At 38.0% G+C, this 20,525-nt stretch overlaps 1 long non-coding RNA gene across 2 annotated transcripts in view; it reads left to right on the top strand.

Annotated features, from left to right (window-relative positions):
* Positions 1-19,327, top strand: part of LOC111943405 (uncharacterized) — a 171,886-nt gene extending 152,559 nt beyond the window's left edge. For both annotated transcript variants that reach the window (XR_015287913.1, XR_015287912.1), the window contains 5 exons: positions 2,451-2,537; positions 15,516-15,595; positions 16,106-16,226; positions 17,012-17,076; positions 17,341-19,327. This is a non-coding gene — a long non-coding RNA (uncharacterized LOC111943405). The remainder of the gene's footprint in view (positions 1-2,450; positions 2,538-15,515; positions 15,596-16,105; positions 16,227-17,011; positions 17,077-17,340) is intronic.
* The last annotated feature ends 1,198 nt before the right edge of the window (positions 19,328-20,525 follow it).

Genomic DNA, 20,525 nt, shown 5'->3' with positions numbered 1-20,525 from the left:
ATCTCCAAAAAAGTAGTAGTTGCATCTGTGACCTGAAAGCCTGGTTATTTTGGGAGATTAATATTTTTTGAAGTTCTCATTTTTTTGTCAATAGCTTTGCAACTGCTGCTAACTGCTAAAAGCACAACTTTCAAACAAAATTCCCACTGACTGGCATTCTTGTTGGCACTTTTAGTGAAGCAACTCAGTATTGAAATCCACTTCTAAGGCTTGTGAGAGTTGCTAGTTATAATCTTTTTTGTGCAGATCTCAAAAGTCAATCTACATCCAGTGATATATCAAAGCAATCAGAGGCTGCCTACTGTAGTTATTAGGGGCACCTAGAAATAGAAGCAGAAAAAAAAAGGCAGTTTCCAAAGACTAGAATTAAAGAGAAGTATTCCTCTTCTCTGAGAAGTAGCTCCTGTGTAGCAAGATGGGATGTGAGTCCTCATTAGAAGAGAGAAAACTGCCTTCTGCCTTGTCTTTTAAAGACATTATTCCTCAATGATTTTTTTATTTTAAGTATCTAAAGTTAGCATCCATCTTATTTAATGTTGATAGTCTTTTTGGAAACAAGGAAAGCATATTTTTGTTATTGGTGTGCTTTCTGAAGAATTAATTTCATTGTCACCACCAGTGAGAGCCTAGTGAAAGGGCTGTTTGTGTTGGAACTAACTTTTAATCTCCGCAGAAGTCTGTAAAAGCAAAGACCTTGAACCACCATGAACTCTTGGCAGTTATACACTCCTTTAAAACTGCTCATTGTGACCAACTTAGCTTCATGATTCAGTCTGTTAATATTTCCATAAGAAATGAAAAATTAATCTATATCTAAACATAGTGAGTGCCTTTCTGAGAAACTGAGAGGGAGAATATACAGGGAGAAAAAAACTTGAGGCTGAGTTTTTTGCTTTGAATTGATACAATGGAAAATGTTATTCCCCAGTCACCTTCTTGACTCCTATTTATTACACAATATCCTCTTGCATTCCAGTTCAGCTCATGCAGGCTTTCATGTTTTTGCTGAACAATTTCTATGATACCGTAGGCCAAAAAGTTAGATCTCCTTTTTTTACCATCTAGCCAAGTTCAGGCCAGACCCTCAGCTGGAAAAAAACACAAATTCTCAGAAGGTTCAGTATCACAGAAATTGCACTTCCTGTCTGCCTACTGATTAGAAAAGTGCCACATCTTTAGCCATATTCATATATTTTCTTTATTTTCTAAAAATGAAACATGAGAAATCCATATCCTCAGGTTTTGTTCTTGAATATTAGAAGTCACATGAACCCTGAGTTTCTGATGTTTGTTTGACACAATCTTTTCTTGAGCTGCATTATTCCTGGACAAAACTGAATCACTTTTTCCAGGGCACTTGGCACTCAATAATTCTGAGGACAATTCAGTAGGAGTCACAGGAAAAAGGATTCCATGATCTGGCTGAACTCTACAGAAGGCTGTATGTTACTTAAACATTTCAGATTATGATCTGATAGACATGTTTCTTTTCTGAGATTTCAAAAAGACCTGAAAGTTTTGATTGGAAGGCTTAGCCAAACTGATTTTTTTTTTTCTTAATCCAGTTCTTTTTTATAATATATTTTCTATGCATTAAAGAGAGAAAAGGTAGAGTTTCTTGAGACAATGGAGATTAAAGAAAAGTTAAAAGAAATTGACATCCTCCCTGAAGGAAGGCTGCCTGAAGGTTACCATACTTGCTTTAAAGTCTAAGATACCAGCACTAGCATTAATCAGAAATTATGCATGACACCAACAGAAAGAGGATATTCATTCCTAAAGAGACTCAAGAAGAGCCATAGCTTGAGTTTGTGACTCGTGTGTGTACGTGTGTGAATGAGAAGACATATAATATTCAATATGTTTATTATTAAAATAAAACTGGGGAGGATCTATGAATATATAGATTTTGGACAGGAGGAATCATGTGCTTATAGTAACAATAAACAACACTACTTGTTTCTCTTCTTGTGATGTTGACCTGGGGATTTTGAAAAGGCTGACATGGTCTAATTTTCCTCAGGTAGCAAGAGAATCATCCAGCTCCTTCTCCAGCAGCAACACTACCATATTACTGAAAAATTAGCCAGCATACAGGCATTCCCGTACTGTGGTATAGTCACATTCAGAAACCCTTCCAACAACCTATGAAACCTGACATAAAATTTTCTGACCAGAATAGAATTAAAATGTATTGAATTTTATTAAAAGCGCTGAATCAAAACATTGGCAATTGCACAGGTGTTCTTCATTCACTCCAGGAAGGGAGACAGCTAGGCACAAATAGGTCTAAGAACTGATAGTGAATTACTGGCTGCTCAGAAGTTGATGGGAAAATCCTACTAAACTTCAGAAGGAGCAGGATTTCTTCCCAGCGTTGTGAGGGTTCATTAGGTGAACAGCCTTATTACTGTATTTCTTCAGAGACTAACCTGCACTTTTTGTTCTAGTGTGTGTAGAACTCAGAAGCAGTTTTCCTGCTGACTCAGACTGTTGGATGTTGAGGTTGTCTAAGGTAAAATCACTTCTAATTTCAGGTAATGTAATTTCATTTTTGCAGTTCAGATTGCTGTCAAAGCATAGGGCAATCTTTCTTTTATGCAAATGTTTTTCATGTTTGAGAATGAAGTATTAAAGGGGCTCAGCTAAAAAGGGGTTGGGTTTGATTCTTTGTTTCTGCATTAGCTGGCACAATGGGGTTAAGAAGTACTATAATTCAAGTCAGAAAAGCTAATGAGAAGACAGTAATGCAGTTGGCAAGATGTTTGCTGCTTTTGTAGGAAAGAAATGTAATAAAACCCCCACAATTTGCAGTCTGCAGCTCCTTCACCTTAATGAAACACCTTCTGTATGGATGGACAATTTTCCTTTTAGGAAAAATACTTCATGGTGACTTTGTTGTCAGCTACAGTAAACATAGATAATTGGCTCTATAAACACTGTCCTCTGCAGAGGTAAAGATTTCCTCTACCGCAGGATTCCTGAGAGCCAAGATTTAATTTGAAGGGATGGGCCTGATCTTGCATTCTGAAGTTTCTTTCTTTGCTGTTCTGAAAAGGAACAGCATCTTCCCTTATCTAACAGACATATTTACAAAAAAGACATCTCCCAGTTCCAAGATATATGTGCCCTGTCAGCCACAGTGAGATGATTTCAATCAGTGAGAATGATTTCAGTCTATCTGGTTTGCTGTCCATCCACTCTGCATTCTGCACCAAATCAGAGCCACAAAGGCTATGCTATCTAAGACTTTTTACTGAAAACATTTTCCACAGAAATAAAGGCTTTATTTCTGCCAACTTTAGGTAGAAGAGAAAAAAAAAGTTTGGAAAACAGACCTTTAACTTTGTTTCTTTTCCCATTCCTTAGGAAATGCTTCTAGTAGTTCAAATTTCTAAGGGCCTATGAGAGAAAGATCACTTTTAACTGAAGGAGGAAGAAAAAAGATGCTTGTGACTTGTATTTTTTTCCATAAAGACAAACAGTAATGCATGCTGAATTACTGTCTAATGAAATCTGGTGCACCTCCATTATATAATATTTGATTGATAGCTTGTCAGAAAAGAAAAAATTCTAAAAATTAAAAAAAATAAAGAGAGGAAGAAAAAGGATCTTTTCAGTTTAAAGTTGAAACCATGACAATATTCCATTTCAGCATGACTAGCACAAGTTCTGCAGGACTTATTGTCCTATATGGTACAAAGGTTTTTCTACTTTTAGTTTTGCCATATTTGAAAATGACTAGGAATAGATGTTTGTATACAAAATAAATGTATATTTTACAGTTGATATTAAACAGTGCTTTAAATTTCACCTGCTAATTATCCTAAAGCATGCAGTTGTCTGTGAAGACTCTAAGTCTATGCAAGCAGCCATGTTTTAGGAAACTTCCACATAAATTAGCTTTTTATTGATCTCAGTGTGCCTAAAGAATAGCAGAAAGGAGGAAGCACAGTAAATAACTCTGTTCTGATCAAATAATTGGTCATTTAATATTAAACAATGTTGAAACCATGATTCTTGACAGAGAGGATGCTGTTTCAGGCAACAGAAGACAATCCTTTTCACAGTTGTTGTAGGGGAGAAGTTTGAGGGCAGGATTTGCCTAACACTTTCTGATGATACCCTAAAAGGAACAGAATTACTAGAAAGACTCAAGGGTATGCTAGCAGAACCCACCTGTATTCCATCAGCAGCTCATCTCTATTGCTCATGAGGAGAAGAAATTTTACATGCACATGTGAAATGCATCTACAGAAGAACACCACAGGCCATTACTGAGCTGACTGATAGCTGGGCTATGGCATAGCCCCTGCCTTTGCAAGTCTTTCTTTTCTTAAGTTTAATCGCTCCAAATTACTGGAAAAGTAGTTGACTGAGCAGGCAGTAGGACACAACACGGAGCACTCTGTCCCTCTGTCCTTAGCATAAACAGTTATATCTTTCTGATTGCACAGGATATTTGAGGGAGAGCCAGGTCTCCTCATCTCTTATGAATGAGCTTTTCCTTAAGGCTGATAAAAATGTTGAAGCCACATGAAAGAAGATAAAGCCCTTAACTTAAGAAACAAACACTTCTGTCTTTCACCATTAGCAAACCTATGAGAATATTGGCCTATGAGCTCATGAAAGAAGAACTCTGAAAACAGGAGGTGGACTCAGTGTTTGTTGTTTCCTGCCTCTGAACTCTTCTGTTGTAGCTAACTATTGCTTCTTGATGATTTCCTGACCTGCCCTAACCTAACTCCCCTGCTCACTCTCCCTGTCAGAACTCCTCCCCCTCAATTCTTTGTCAAACTGAGCTGTCTTAAAACTTCCTCGATTTCTCCTATTGCTCCCAGGGTTTAGTGAAGCCATGAATTTTAGGCTGAACAACCACTAACTTGACCCAAATCAGTTAATATATTTGTCACCCTGAAAACTCAGCTTCTGAGCCTACTGACTTAGTTTTCTAAGACTTTCCCAGGACAGTAACTGTAAACATAGCGATAAGTATACGTTCCTTCTGATACACATCTTGTGATGGACATCTCTCATGGCCAGTGCACTGAGGAAGTGTTATCCTGACCATCCAATCCCTGGCCATGGTCAGAAACCTATAAATCCTGGGAGGAAAAATAAACTCTCTCTTCCTTTCACCACACCTTGACCTGTGTCTGTGTGATCTATTCAGCACCAGTGGCAGCATATATTGTCTTGGCAAATTAATGATAAGCGTAATATTCACCATCCCTTTACCTGTTTGTTTTTTTTTTTCTTTTTAAAGGCTGCCAAGTGTCTGTTTCTCAGTAATGGCAGAGATGTTGATTTCTTCATCAACTGTGTCTTAACCTTTAGTTTAGTTAAGAAAAACAGTAGGATTATAAAATTTTTATGAGTTGTCATCAAAATGCTCCCAGTCAATGGAAGACAATTTCAGTCATGCAATGGCAATTTGTTGTCTACTGTAAAAAGATTGTGTGACAAAATCTCATTTCTAAATAAAAACACATCCCACACAACTCACCAAAATGTTGCTGTACAGGTAGTATATATCATGTGTTCCCTAGGTTGGTTTAGTTTATCAAGGAAGTATGTGAGCATTATGACTAAGTCTCTGTTCGGTGTTGTCTGTGTTTTGAAGCAGAACTTCTGGTTTCTGGCTACTACTGCAATGTTTTTGAATTCCTTCATATTCATTGTCTCTATGGGTCATTCTGTAGCTTTCTCCTCAAGGTCCCTTGACTTAGGTCCTTCATATGGAACAGTCCTCAACTTTGTCAGTTTTCATTTTTCCAGAACCTCACCCTGGAGAACAAGTTCATGGTTATATGGGCAAGTGGAGAAAAAGAAGTGGGGAGTTTCTGTCTGTGAGACAGGGAGTTTGTCTCTAATTTTCCAAAGTTGTCTCGTTAATACAAATTTAGTTAAGCTTGTATTTCACTTTGACATCTGCTACTTCTGTTTAGATCCAATGTGTGGTTTGTGTGTCTAATATTTCAGTTTCAGTTTCTCTAATAAGAGGTACTTTCACTACTTAAAAATCTGGTTTTGCTTAAGGCCTTGGACTATAATAGCTACACCAATAGTACCTTTAAATACAATAACCTGTCGGAAATTACTGTTGCATCGTCTCCATATATCAAAACAAAAATTTAAAAAACCATGTTGTTATGGTGAAAAAATAGCTCATGAATTCACACAATCATATGTTGAACCTCCACTTAAAATGAAAATTGCAAAGTGACCTACCAGCTTCATTCCAGAAAGAGAATTGCATGGGTGAGTGAGTCATGCCCAAAAATGCAACACCACAACACTGACAAAAATAGGTGCATGAAAATCCCATATCTGCACTGCGACATACATAATTTTCTGGTAATTCATTGCCAGCCATTAGAACAAATCTACTGCTTTAAGTGAATCTTGTCTATGAGACATAACTGTATATAAAAAGCAGCTTCTCAGTCATCAGAATTGTTCACTGTCTGCATTCAGCTGCTTCATTCCCAGACAAAAATGGTATCTGACTACGCTTAGCTTCATTTAGCACTGCAGCATTAATACAGAGATGAGGGCTCCATTCTTGTTGCATTGTTTTTGGTATATGTAAAGTGGTGATTTAGCAGGGCTTTGCAGTCTCCCATAGCTCCCTTTTAGAGATGTATGGTTCAGATGAGTAAACTACCACCAGACATCATGGATGGCAATCTGAACAGGAGCCAGCAGCAAATCAACACCATCCTGGATTTATCAGCAAGAATGTGCAACACTCAGTAAAAGGGATTATTCCCCTTTATTTGACACATCTGAAATTGTGTTTGGAGCCCTATATCCAGTTGTGATCTTCCTTGTACCTGTTGAAGTAAGTCTGTTGTAAGACCACCAAGATTATCAGAAGATCTGGGAAGTACAGAGAAAATCAGAGACAACTTTTCCTCAGCCTGAAGATCAAAGGGGAACTCTAATTGTATTCTGCTTGCAGGGGAATGGAATGATTATCGAGAAGATGGAGCCAAATTTTTCTCAGAGGTGTATACAGTGGTCAGAGAGATGCAATGAACACAAATTTCAGCACAGGAGATTCTCTATACAAACGAGGGGAAAAAAGTCTTCTCAGTGAATGTGATAAACTGCAGAAACAGGTTGCTCAGATAGGTTGTGGGATCTTCACCCTTATACACCTTAAAAGTTCAACTGCATATGACATTGGACAATCTGCCCTAACAAGTTTTGAGTTGCTTTGAGAAACAATCTCAGAGAGAGATTCCAATGTAAATTACTAAATGATTCAACAAGTTAAGATACCTTCTTCTCTTCTGCATCTCCTATTGACTATTATAAATTACTTCTACTTATGCTGCTGACTCCTGTGGCTCCCATTTGGAGGAAGTGATACAGATTTTACAGAGCAATGCAGACATCTATGTTTTATAATATTGGACCTCTTGAAAATAGATCTCTAAGTTTCATAATATTCAAGGTTTCTGAGAAACTATATAAAATGTGTGATAACCCCTGGTATCCTAAACTAAAGTAATTAAGTCAATTCTACTATATTGTAGCCTAAGTACATGGATTCACAACACAAGGGTTGTAGAATCACAACCAGTAGCATAATTTAATTATCAGCATCAATGCTGAGACTAATTTGTATTTTTCTGGCCATATACCCTATGGTAACCAGAACTTGGAGATTTAAAGCAGCCACAATGGTGGAAATGGGAAGAAAGAGAACACCTTTTAGCTTAAAAACACAACTTGAGGGTGTTTTCTGTTAATTAAGAAATTGTTCTGGTTTTATCTGTGGTTTATCTTCTGTTTTCTTGGTTACAAAATTTACTTGCTACAAAGTTTTGGCAACTAAAATCAAGCCTGCAGTTATCTTTAAAATGTTAAATATAACACATGAAACCAGATTCTGGAAGTATTAGTTGTTCTGAGTGGAGTCTAGATAGAGCAATTAGAATTGAAGGCATGCCTCAACGAGGAAGGTACAGTTCAGTTTGAGCCACAGGGGAAAAATGAAGCTCAAAAAGACCTACTAAGTGAAAAAAGTAAAATCTTGGCTAATCAGCTTTACACTATATAGCAGCTCATACTTTGGGGAGCATATGTAGTTTGTGTTTTGGTTCAGGACTGCTACCTTTCACCAAAATAGCTACATTTTAAGTCAGCTTCCCTTCCCACCCTTTTCTGCATCTTTTGATTGCAGGGAGTACCTAAAGAAAAACATTACCTATCAAGATGTTACAAAATTCATAAAAAAAACAATCTTGGATTTTTAAAAATTATTTTGTGCTTTTTTTCTCAATTAATTGATGAAATATATGTATTTAGATTTAACATACAAACCAGAACACTCTAGCAAGTTAATTTTAAAAAGAGGGATATTTTGTCAGCACATTTTAAACACTAAACTGAGTAGACTTCTGGCTGGGTGCCATTCAGACATGTAAAGGCAATGAGACTGAAATAAATAACCTTAATAATTTTATCAGGCATTTTATGTTGCAGCATGTTTGAAAATACTGAAGGAAAGTAGATTACTGACTCTTTTCATCTATCTGCTTATAAAATAATTGCCACGTCAACAAAGTTAAATGAAGGTTACATCTTAGAAATCTGTGTTAAGCCCACCATTTATCCACTGCTATTCTTAATAAGATCAACAGTGATTCACAGCTATTTTCCTCCTCAGAATTAGAAGGGTAATCCATGTACAGCACTTGTACACAACTGGAGATCTCAGGGTCAGTTTTTAATTCTTGGTTAGATTCCTCTGTGTTGCTCACACCAATAAGAATATATCATTTGAATCCATACTAAGCAAACTTTAAAAGAATATCAGACCAGTTCTGGCAATTAAATGTGAAGGTGACTATGAATCAAATGGGCATCTTCTTCTACAACTTCTCCATCACATATTAATACCACAAGACTGGAGATTTTCTCACAAGAATATTGAACCCTGACTGATGTTTAAACTGCTGCATCTGCATTGCTTTGTAAACTGTGCCAAGGGACCAAAGATTGCAATAAATTTCTCTGTATGATGTTTACCTGACTCAAGGTAGACCATGCTTATATTCCAGAGAGAAGGTAGGAAAGCCACAAATTAAATTGCAGCCCTGCCAAAACACAGGTGTAAGAGCTATCCTATCAGTTTTTGCAACAGTAAGCTCAAGCAGAGGTGCTAACGATGGTTATGCCCCACAGAATACTTGAAGTTCATTCTAAACTTGGGTATTGCTTAAATTTTACAATCTAAGCTGAAGCTAAATGCAGACTGTTGTCCCAGACACCAGGCTACAAGAGTACCAACCATCCTAAAATTCATACTGCAGCTATAGTATAGACGAAACTTCTGATGTTTGAATATGGGCCAAAAAAGAGAGGAGTAAACCATTTATTTGCCCAGAATTTATTGAAACATCACAGAACAAAATAAAGACAACTTGGACCTTCATTTTTCATGTTTTCTGCTCTCCTCATTCTTGCACCTATGAGGCTTTTTAATGCTTTTCCTTCAGTTGACAATATAATTTTGTTTAAGCTCATACATTTATTTACTTTGTGTAATAAATTATAAGTAACTTAATGGACTGATTCTACTTTCATTTAGTTTGACTTGACATTAGTGACTCAGTAAGTACAGAGCAGAGAAAGCTAAGTAAAGATGATGCCTAGACATTTGCTATTGCTTAAATTACACAGTGGATCTGGATTTTCACCCAGACAAAATAAACTTCCATTTTCTTTTGGTAGCTTGCTATATCCTCTTTCACTGATGCAAATGACTCTATGGGATGACAGCATGTTGGACCCACTCAGGCTGGGAATGACAAAAGACAGTTCTCTTGGGCAGTCTCCTGCTCAAAGCAAATCAACATTGGATTCAAATCAGGCTCTTCAGTTCCTCAATCTCTCTAGTTTACCATTTCCAATGATAAGTTATCCCAAGGGAGACAATATTTCCTTGTATCTAGTTGGAATCTTCCCTATTTCAATTTGTTGCCATTGTTGCTTGTTCTTCCCCTGTGCAGCTCAGCCTTGTTCTGTCTGCACAGTAACTTCCTTGTAGGTTAAAAGCCAGCTGTGCAGGCTGAACCAGCCCAGAGCCCTCAGCCTTGGTGAGCTGAGCTTGCTGCCATTTATGTCTTTCCTGTATTGGAGGCCTGCAAAGGGATGCACTTTCCACACTATTCCAGAGGTGAGGTAATGAGTATTGACTAAAGGATTCCTGTGGCTCTGCTCCTATTCATAAAGCCCAGTACATGGTAAGTTTTCACCTGACAAACAGGACAAGCCTCTAACTCACAAAGGCTAAATCTACATAAGGTATTTGTGTGCACAGCTCCATCATGTGAAATCATTCACATGCATATACCTGTTCTTAACCAGAAGGAATTGAAACTTTCAACATGATACCTTTTTTCCATTTGATAAGAGTAAATTAAAACCTTTTCAAACTTATAGTTCTAAGAAGCAGCACTAATGTACTGCAATTGGCTCTGTTTTATAGAGTTTTCTAATTTTTTGCTAATTAAAGTCATAGTTTTCCAGACCTGCTACAATATAAGTCATTAATGCAGGGGAGACATGGACTTTGTTTGGCAAGTCTCAGAGTGTAAAACTCTTTAACTGTATTTTACACCTACAGTTTTCAAGCCTTGGCAAACAGCTTAAAATTGAGAGATCTGAAAGCAGGTAAAATTTCTGGCATTAGACTAGAGTGCAGTGTTTAAAGCTTAGATCCACCAGCAAGCTGAAACATGGTTTAAGGAGGTTAACTTTGTTGTTTTTTCTTACAATGTCCTATAGAGCACATGCCAATGCATATAGAGTCTGATTCTGCTGTCAGCTATACTAAAGTAAATTCAGAAGTACTTCAATGCAGTTCACTGAATTGAGCTATATTCTTATTTATGTTCAGAAGAAAAATGCTCCTTTATTTCTAAAACAAGCTTGTCAAAAAGTGTTATGAACACACAGCCATTCAAAGCCTAGAGGTTTATCAAAAGGTAGGTCCTGCAGAGTGCTACAAGAGTTCCTTGGTCAGGGCCTAGACGTTAGATTTTCCAGTTGCCATCTGTGAGTTAGGGCAAAACAATTATCCCTGTTCAGAAATTCAGACAGCTTTGGCTGTAGAATGATGTACCACAGTTTGAGCCCTTCTCATATAGGATCTGACATGTGAGGAGCTGGCTGGGAGCATTCACAGAGGCAGACACCAGCAGCTACAGACCCGACATCAGCAGGTCAAACTTCTTATGTTATAGAGACTTTATTGTGCCTCTGATTCCTGAATTTTCTCCTCTGGAGATAAATTGTCTCAATTGTGCTGTATTTCTGTCTCTGTATCTCCCATAAGAAGGTCTGTAACTACAGTGCTTTGTAGCTTGTGTAGCTGTAGCTGTACTAACTGTAAAAGGGTGAAGTAGAAGGGATGCAGTTAAACTGAACACCCAGAGACAAAAATACCCCATGTTTTAGGAAGAAAGAAGGGCCTTTGATGCAGCTGACTGTAGCTGCTTTGCCTGTATGTATTTGGTCTGTTGCCTGCTCAGATCTGGTCCAGCAGCACTCAGTAAAGTTCTCTGCTGTCTCACACCCAACCACTCATGAGCCCCTGTGTGATTCATTAACACTCCTAGACAAGCTGGGGGCTCCTTGCTGTCTTGGCCTATCACTTTCTGTTTCTTCCTACCCATGAGAACGTTGTGCCACACTAGTCCTCCCCACCCTGAGATGTCCCACTATTCTTATCCCAATACTGAGCATCATATACACAGCACATAGAGAGATGAGGCCAGTCACAAAGAGGTGTCTCTTTTGAACCTGTTTTAGGCAATGCACTGTCATGATTATTGTTACAAAAGTTTCAGCCCGGGAGAAAAGGACAGCTTGGAAATCACAAACAGATGATAAAAGAGAAGACAGGGATGCCAGGATGAAGATTGATGCACAATCTTTGTCAGAGGTACTCTGCACTGAATCCACTTTGTCCCAAATACTGTTCACTGTCTTGCAACAATCCAGGTGGCAAACACTGGAATCTTTTGCCCAAGGGCACACAAGCCTATGCTGCCTGAATAGTGCATTCATCCTCAGACTGCAGGCTGAGCTGGGCTGGGCCAGGAAATGTGAAGACTCTCCAAATACACTAATGAACTTAGGCTTTTAGACAGCCGAGAGTGAAGGATTCACTCCGAGAGGAGAGCCCAGCCACTGAGAAGGGTGGAGAGTTTGGTGTACAAGCCTCTGTGCCTAAGATTTCTACCCACAGCTGATCCTCAGTATCCATCTGCATCAGTAGACCAGCAGGAAGGAAGCAGATCTCAGGGCACTCTCTTGGATGAGTAGCCAAACCACTAGGCTAAGAAGTACACTCCTTTTAATGCTTCCTTTCTCTCTGTTTACACTGTTCACTGCACAACAGAAATGAGGCAACAAATAGGGCAGAGCTCACTTTTGGAGTGATTCACTACCCTATCCAGGCAACATTCTCACAGATCTTTCCATTTTGATAGTCAAAAAAATGCATCCAATATAATATACTACTTACAGCTATATCACATTGAGTTGCACATCATATTGATAGATTTGTCAGTAATAGCAAGAATTATTTATTTTGTTTTTAAATAGACTGTTACAGGAGGGGCTGTTTTTGATAGCTTCTCATTTAAGCCAAGGTGTTAAACTGGCCTGAAGGCTTTAACAAGAAGCAGCATTAGTGAACCTGCCTTACTTTTAAGAACAGGCAGAAGCTGCACACGTGGCTGCCTGCATTAAAGGGCATATGGCTCTGAACTCTGGTCCAAGACAAGTCCAGCTCAGACAATTGCCATTAATTAACCTCCGCCTGCTGTTACACAGCTGAGCTCATCTAAAACTTTTGTGCAATCAAAACACCTTCAGAGGTGGTTCAGCTTCTTCATCTCCCTTCATCAGGTAAGGACCTGTTTGTAGGTGCAGTGTCCTGACCTACTCTTTGTGCCAGGTCTGACTTACTGTTGAGTCAGTTCAGCTAATAAAACCAATGAAAAAAATTTCATTATTTTGCTGGATGACTTTTATGTCCCTTCAGAAGCTGAAATAACTTTTCACTGGGGATCCAGTGAAAGACAGAGCTGACACAAGTGAGAAATTATGCATGTGGCTGCACATGGAGGAAGGAGTAGTGCAGAAAATGGAATAAGTTGGTGCTTTGGAATAACCTCAGCTTCAATAAAAGGCTGCATGCAATTGGGTGCTTAACTTGAGAGCTTTTAAATAAATAAAGTAGTGCATTGCAATCTTTCTGAATGAAAGGTGTATAATCAATCATCACCAAAAACATCAGGCCAGAAAAAGCAACAAAGATGTTACGGCAAGATCTAATGCAACAAATTCAGTGATGTAGGGATTCACGTAAAAGAGAGACCTAAGGGAGTTTGTACACATCCCATGCCTCTGGACTTCTTTCATTTTACCTTGGTAGGAGATACTATAGAGAAAACCCCAATCTTTTCAAGATGAAATTAAATAACTGCTTAACAACTACACAGTTACTTGCAGTTTTGTTGGCTGGCTGGAAGTAACCCTATGAATTAGATAAAGGCACATTTACACTGTAAAAGCCTCTATTCAGTGCAAAAGAATGCAATAGTGAGCTTCTGTCTGAGGCCAAAAAGGTAATGTGTATAGCTTTTTGAATCTGGAGAGTCCTCTGTTACAAATAGGATCTGCAAAATGCATGAGACAAGTGTCCTAAATTCTTGAGGTATCCAAAAGGTCAGTCTACACAGCAGTGGTGTTACAGCATCAGTAAGAGCCTGTGCTGTACTGGAAAACCATCAGGTTGACTCAGCACCCATGCCATTCTATCTTAGATGTGCTATCTTCTGGAGAAGAGAAAACCTTTTAAGGTAAATCAACTGTGGCTTGTCTCAAATAACCTTTTTTTTTTTTTTTTTTTGCCTCCTTGTTATGTCTGGGAGAAACCTGAGCTGAGTGTGTAACTGAAGCTACAAAAGGTCTTGCAGAACAGCACAGAGGTGAAGGATTACACTTTAGGCATGGCTGCCATGTAAAACCCTGCTGAAGGTAGTTACACAACTATAACTGTTTTAAAAAATTGTTGCAAAAGGATAGGGCTGCAAATGTCAATGCAGTTCATCTTTAGGAATTTGTCACTGAGTGCACTGTTAGGGAATTTGCCAAGCAGCTTTTGGCATACTTCCTCATCCTCTCATTCCCAGAAGGGAATGCTGCCAGCCCGCCTGCATCTGCTGGAGCTGTAGGCAGCATTTTTGATCCAGATCCAGTCAGGACCCTCTCTCCAGTCAGCATCTTAAAAAGCCCCCAAAATACCTTGAAAAGAAAAAACTGCACAACATCTCAATCAGGTTCTAATTTTCTGTCTGGAAAGTATCTTTTTTTTTTTTTTTTTTTCCTTTGTAAATGTGGTCTTTTTCTTCATTTAGACTCTTCTGGATGCTCCTACACAAAGAACCTCCCTAATCTGTGCTTTTGGTCATATTACACTTCTTGGATTTCACAAGTCATTAAGTACCATGTCCCACCCACCATCTCTCATTCAGTATTGAAAAGAGGGGATCAGCTCCTTCTGTCAGCCATTCCAGATGATTATTTATATTATAGTCTAGAATTTAAAGCAAACACCCTCTTTTCTCAAATTCTGCTGTGAGAATTGTCTTGTGCTAACCTGTAAAGCTGTGTTTGTACCTAGCTAGTGTGAAAACTTAACGAGAGTTAATGTGCCAGCACTAGGGGCTGCACATCAATAGGACTGACAGCCTGAGATTTGCTTACCCAAACATTGGCATTTTAGGCATTGTTCACTTTCTCTTACTGCTGCATAGGGATGTCAGAGTAGTAAAACATATCCTAAGTGACACTGGACCCTTTCACTTAGGAAACTGAATCCCTCTTATATTTTCTTGTTTCCTTATTTCATACATATCCTAATCATATAATTATCAAATGGATTTTTATACAGGGTTGGGTTGGAAGGGACCTCAAAGATCATGTACTTCCAACCTTCCCATCATGGGTAGGAGTACCTTTCACTAAATCAGGTTGTCCACACACTCAAGACATTTGGGAAGACAGGTTGTCATTGAAGACTGAAGCAAAAAAATTAGAGTATCTCAGTCCTTCTCCTCATCTTTTGTTACCAGCTTTCCAGCATTGTATATCAGGTGGGTAAACTTTCTTTGACTTTCCTTTTCTGGTTAACATACCTACAGAAGCCCTTCCTGTTATTTGTTGCATCCCTTGCAAGGTTCAGTTCGAGCTTCACCCTGGCCTTTTTCACCCCATCCCTTCATAACCAAGCTCCATCTTTTTCCTCTTCCAGGGTTACCTGTCCTAGTTTCCACTGCCTGTGCCCTTGCTTCTTGCACTTTAGTCTGACCATCAGATCCCTACTTGGCTATGCTGGTTTCTTGCCTTCCTTGTCTGAACTCTAAGTTACGCATTCCAGGAGCTTCCAGAATTGCCTAAAGCCCACTGTGCTTCTTTCCCAGCAGATGTCTAGGAGGTTGAAGTTCCTCAGCAGGATGGGAAACTGTGAGCAAAATGCCTCCTGTAGCTGGAACAAGAAGGCTTGGTCAGTAGGCTCCCCTTGATCAGGCATGAGCATTTTTGCACAATATTTTAACTGTTTTATTGACAAGGAAAAAAAGTGGTGTAAGAGTATTTGAACAAGTGTTTACAGAAAATAACCTCTAAATGTAAATACATGGATTTGGAATTAAAACCTAAATTTGGAATTAAGAGTGAAAATAATTTAACCATACTTTAGCAAGAAGATATACAAGCTTTGCTTTCCCAAGCAAAGAAATTGAAAATGCACGCTAATAGCAGTGCACTGAAATTTACAGTTTTTCACCTACTTTGTAATCAAACACTCTTTGAAGCCTAATTGTACCATGTTTGATGTAGACATTGATTTTGTTGAAACTGTATGTACAGCCAGTGCAAACAGTCCAATAATCCTGAGCCTTTATTTGGCTCCATAACCATTTTAATGGCTTTTTCCACATTTATTGCTGGCAACAGCATACCTTCACAGAAGCTGAGTTGTGCTTTTTGTTTTGGTTTTGTTCTTGATTTACAGGCAAGCTCTTTAATTGAACTCTTAAGAACACACTGTGCATTCAGAACCTTTGCATACAGAAGATGCATTTAAGAAGTTGTTAATAGAGTCTGGATGGTGAAGCATGGGTGATCATTCTCTGGTATGTAGAACATTCAATTAAAATAACAAAAATAATCAGGATATTTGCAACTCTCTGTGATATGTTCAGATAATTTAAGCATCATGACATAGAGAATGTCTTGCAGTCTTAGAACAATCCCCTTTGATTTCCTTTCTCTTTAAGCAGGAGTTTGCCTCACTACTGCTTCATTTATGTCACAGATATATTTCATCTTTCCCTACCAGAACATACTAATGTTGTTTTCCTGAAAGTGAGCCAAAGACAGACTCTGACACAGATTTCCAGTATACTGCAGGAAAATGAGAAGGGGACATGTGTGAAAACAGTACAATGTCCTTCTTGTATTTTCCGAGTTGCAGCACAAACTAGATGATAAGCAGAATGTTTGTTTTAACGGGTTTTTAATGGAAAAGATAACACATTATAAAGAAAAATAAATTCTGGGTAATAAAAATATTTTAAAGGAATATAAATAGCATCAAAGGGATGTCATAAAAAAAAAGATCAAACCCAGAACTAAAACTACTGAGTTCACAACGAACATTTTTCTGAAAATAGTTACCTTATTGCATATAGATCTAAACTGCACATTGGTAGGTGCATGCAATCATATCTTTCCACGATAGCATTTTGCCATTTTGCACTATCAACACCAGATAAGCCTCCCCAGAGAAGGAGTGGTTTGTAGAATTAAGGATGTAGTCCTCTGCAATAAAATGCTGAAGGAAATTTTGGGTCACTAGTATTTTTATATAGTTGAGGTTGTTTCTTGGCTGTGATGGTTCTTTTGCTCATTCTTACAGCACAAGTGCAATTCTACACATAAATGGACACAAGTATTTGGATTCAATATGAAGTATACAGTAAGGTTTGTATCAGCATTTTGGGGCTTCTCACCAAATCTTAGCCTTTTTGCACACATTACATAGATTAAGATACTTAAGATTAGTTTGCAACTTAATTCAAGTTGTAAACCTATCCTTTAAAAAAAGTAAAATTAAAATTTAAAATCTGATTGTAAAATTTTAATTTGATCCCATTTATTAGGATTCAGACTTTGCTTACAAGATCACATCATTTCCCCCTTCTCCATACCTATTACCTTTATAAGAATCCTGCTTTCTTTTTGCAGGGGATGGAGGAAGGAAGTGAATTAGAGTGTCACAAGTGAAGCACCTCATATGCAGAGCCCCCTGCATAATTTGTCATCAAGAAGAAGAAGCACTGGGAAAGGAGCCAGAAATGTTGAGATTAACAAAATAGGGTCCTTTGACTAAGAGAGTTACACATTTCCCCAGAGAATAGGTTTCCATCCCTGCCACTGCCAAAAGGTTGCTGAGTAACGTTTATGCACAAGCAATAAGGCTCAGATGAGACTTAGACATTCCTGCTGACACTAAAAAGGCTATAAATTAGGCATTTGGCTCAGGAAAGAAAATGTAAGTTAGATCCCCATCTTTACTCCAACATCTGTAAAATGGGGAGCCTGAGGCAGCTGGGAGCAGGTGTCACAATACCAGACATGCAAAATGACACATCTCCCTTGTGACTCAAATCTGACTTTTATTTGTTCTGTCCTCTTTTTCTCCAACTTCTTCCCATTGAAATCACAAGATTTCATTCCCTTTCCTGAAAGCAAAGTCTTCCTTGTGATTTCAGTGAGAATCAATTGGCAAGCTTCTGTCCATTTCCTGGAACTTCATGTCATCCTGTTCATTCTTACTGTTTTCCCTTCCCTTCCTTTCCTTTCTTTTTTTATCATTTCATGCCTTCAATTTCTTCTCCTGTCTCTTTGTTTGCCTTCCTTCCCTGACTGACCTTACTCCCAGGTGTGTTTGCCCAGTCAGTTCTAGGTTCCAGGACCAACATCATTCCATTCTTACATTTCATCCAGTAATTCATAGGTCCAGACTTCTTGGCCAGCTACTACCCAGGCATCAATTTGCTGCTAAAAATTTTCTGGCCTCTGCTTGCTTCAGCTTCTGCAACATGCATTTCTTTCTCTATGTTGTCTGTACCTAACTTAGAAGAGACATGAGGAGGAAAAAAGGATATCCTCTGAGTTCTCATGGACAAATATTTCCATATAAGTATTTGGAAATACTGGGAACGTTTTTGGTAGTATTTTAGACTGTTTTATTTTCAGCAGTCTGAAATTCCCATCTCCATGGCTTTAAATATTTTTTCAATTTCTTCAGGAATATGTTGGATTTGGGGGATTTGGGAGGAGAAGGATGTGTTTGTGTCTTCCCAGAACAAGGAATTTGTTCACTGTGAGCATACAAGTGAATGGGAACCAGAAAGAAATAGAAAACAAAGACTACAACTCATGCTGCATTTTTCCTAAAATAACCATATCATGGTGAAAAAATTCCATGTGTTCTCACCCACTAAATGTGTGTTTCTTTGCCAATGATTTTCATTCTTGGTTATTGTCAAGCAACCATAGAGTCAATGTCTACATGAGGCACATAGCGACAGAGTTCAGCAAAATGCGTACCTGAGAAAATTTATGTAGTTAGACATCAGTAAATCCAAAGCATCACTGCAGCTACAGTGACTGATGTTGTCTACTTCACTAACATGAGTACAGAACAAGATAATGCATGTAGAACAAGATATGTGATTATCATGGACGGTAATTTCCAAAATGATCATGTCAGATGTTGTGTTGTCATGTTTTCGCAGCTCAGTGCTCATGGCAAAGAAATCACCCTTCCACAAAGTGGCTGAGCTCAGGAGAGAGTTGGAAAGGACAGTATATTCCTGTCAGAGTAGCAAACCACACTGCAGTAATTATAAGGAACAAAACAGGCAATCCCCTGCTGTCTCACTTGTCTCAGTTGCTTCTAAGTTAGGTTGAGGGAAAAAAAGCTACAAGACGGGACCTGCCCAGTATTGAACATTACTTCTAGGAGCATGTTTTCCTTGTTCTTTCATCCTTAGTTGACCTGAAAACATATTGCAATGAAGTTTTGCTTCTGGGTGTTCAGCTCAAAGTGAGCTTCTAGCATTACTTTATACATTGCAAATTAGATTACAGGAAATGTAAATTATTTCTGCAGCCTAATCTTTTAAGTGTTCTCAAAAAATAAATAGTTCAATGTATATTAGTTCAACATCTGGTATGTTTGATCTTTCTGAGAAATCATTGTGTAAAGCAATATGCTACAGAACCTTGCTATTTCTTATCTTTCACTATCTGCTGCAGGGAACTATTGGAAACACCATTGCAAAAGGGATCAAATGATATTTCATATGTATGGAATTGGATAATTAAGTTAATGTAATTCTATTCTTCATGTGTGAAAACTGGATTGCCCTGAAATTCATAGACTGAAATAGAATGGTGAAGAAATCTCAGTTAACTGAGATGTAGTAAATTTACAGTACAAAGCTGGCATGAAAACCATTTTGTCTTCAATGGCACCATATGATACCTTTCTAAAAACCAATTGCAGTATCCATTTAAGGATTCATTTACAGAGTACATTCATTAAATGAACCACGTTTCCTACTGTACCATGAAGTAATTAGTTCTGGAAAACTCAATTGTGCCAGCCCTGAATTACATTTATAAATTGCACTCAAAATGCAGGTACCCATCTAAACAAAAGAAAATTAATTGTTCAGTTGTCTAAATAATTCAGGAAAGAGATTTCTAATACATGTTCAGACTGATGGACTTTTCAAGGGAGACATTATGCAATGGCACTGTGCCAAATAAATTTTAGATGTATAATATGAAAATTATTATTTTTATGCAATATATTTCAAAGAAAAAAGTTTAACCTGGGTCCCTGAAAAAGTATGGTTTTTTCTTTTATAGCCATTTACCTGCTCCAGAAAAGCAGACAGATTTCAAGCTGTACACAAGAACACAAATTATTAACCTTATATTTGTGATTACTCTAAGTTCTGATATTTTTACTACAGGGCTTAGAAAGCACAGTCATATATCTCTTCTATTCTGTGTCTGGTTATACATGAGAACAGTGCAAAATCCATCAACTTTTTAGATCGTCTGAGGGCTGTGGTAGCAAGAATGACATCAATTAACATTCCAGGGAGATTATCAGTTTTGAAATCTAAACAGTAATAATAAATACATAAACATATATATCTATACACATAAAATCTTGAGGTACAGCTTGATCTTAAGGTGTGAAATTAGATTTACAGACAGATGTGCAAACTCCATAGCACTGTCTGTTCTCTGCTTAAGCAATGCAAAGTCTTACACAAAATTTTGTTCCTAATCACTGTTCATGTGCCTCATGTTGCACTCTATCTCTGAAAAAGAAAAGAGAAATAAAT

Source organism: Cyanistes caeruleus, chromosome 6 (assembly GCF_971803275.1).
Source record: "Cyanistes caeruleus chromosome 6, bCyaCae1.hap1.1, whole genome shotgun sequence".
Taxonomy (NCBI): Eukaryota; Metazoa; Chordata; class Aves; order Passeriformes; family Paridae; genus Cyanistes; species Cyanistes caeruleus.
The sequence above is the reverse complement of the archived record's forward strand: the minus strand, read 5'-3'. Positions and strand labels throughout refer to the sequence as shown.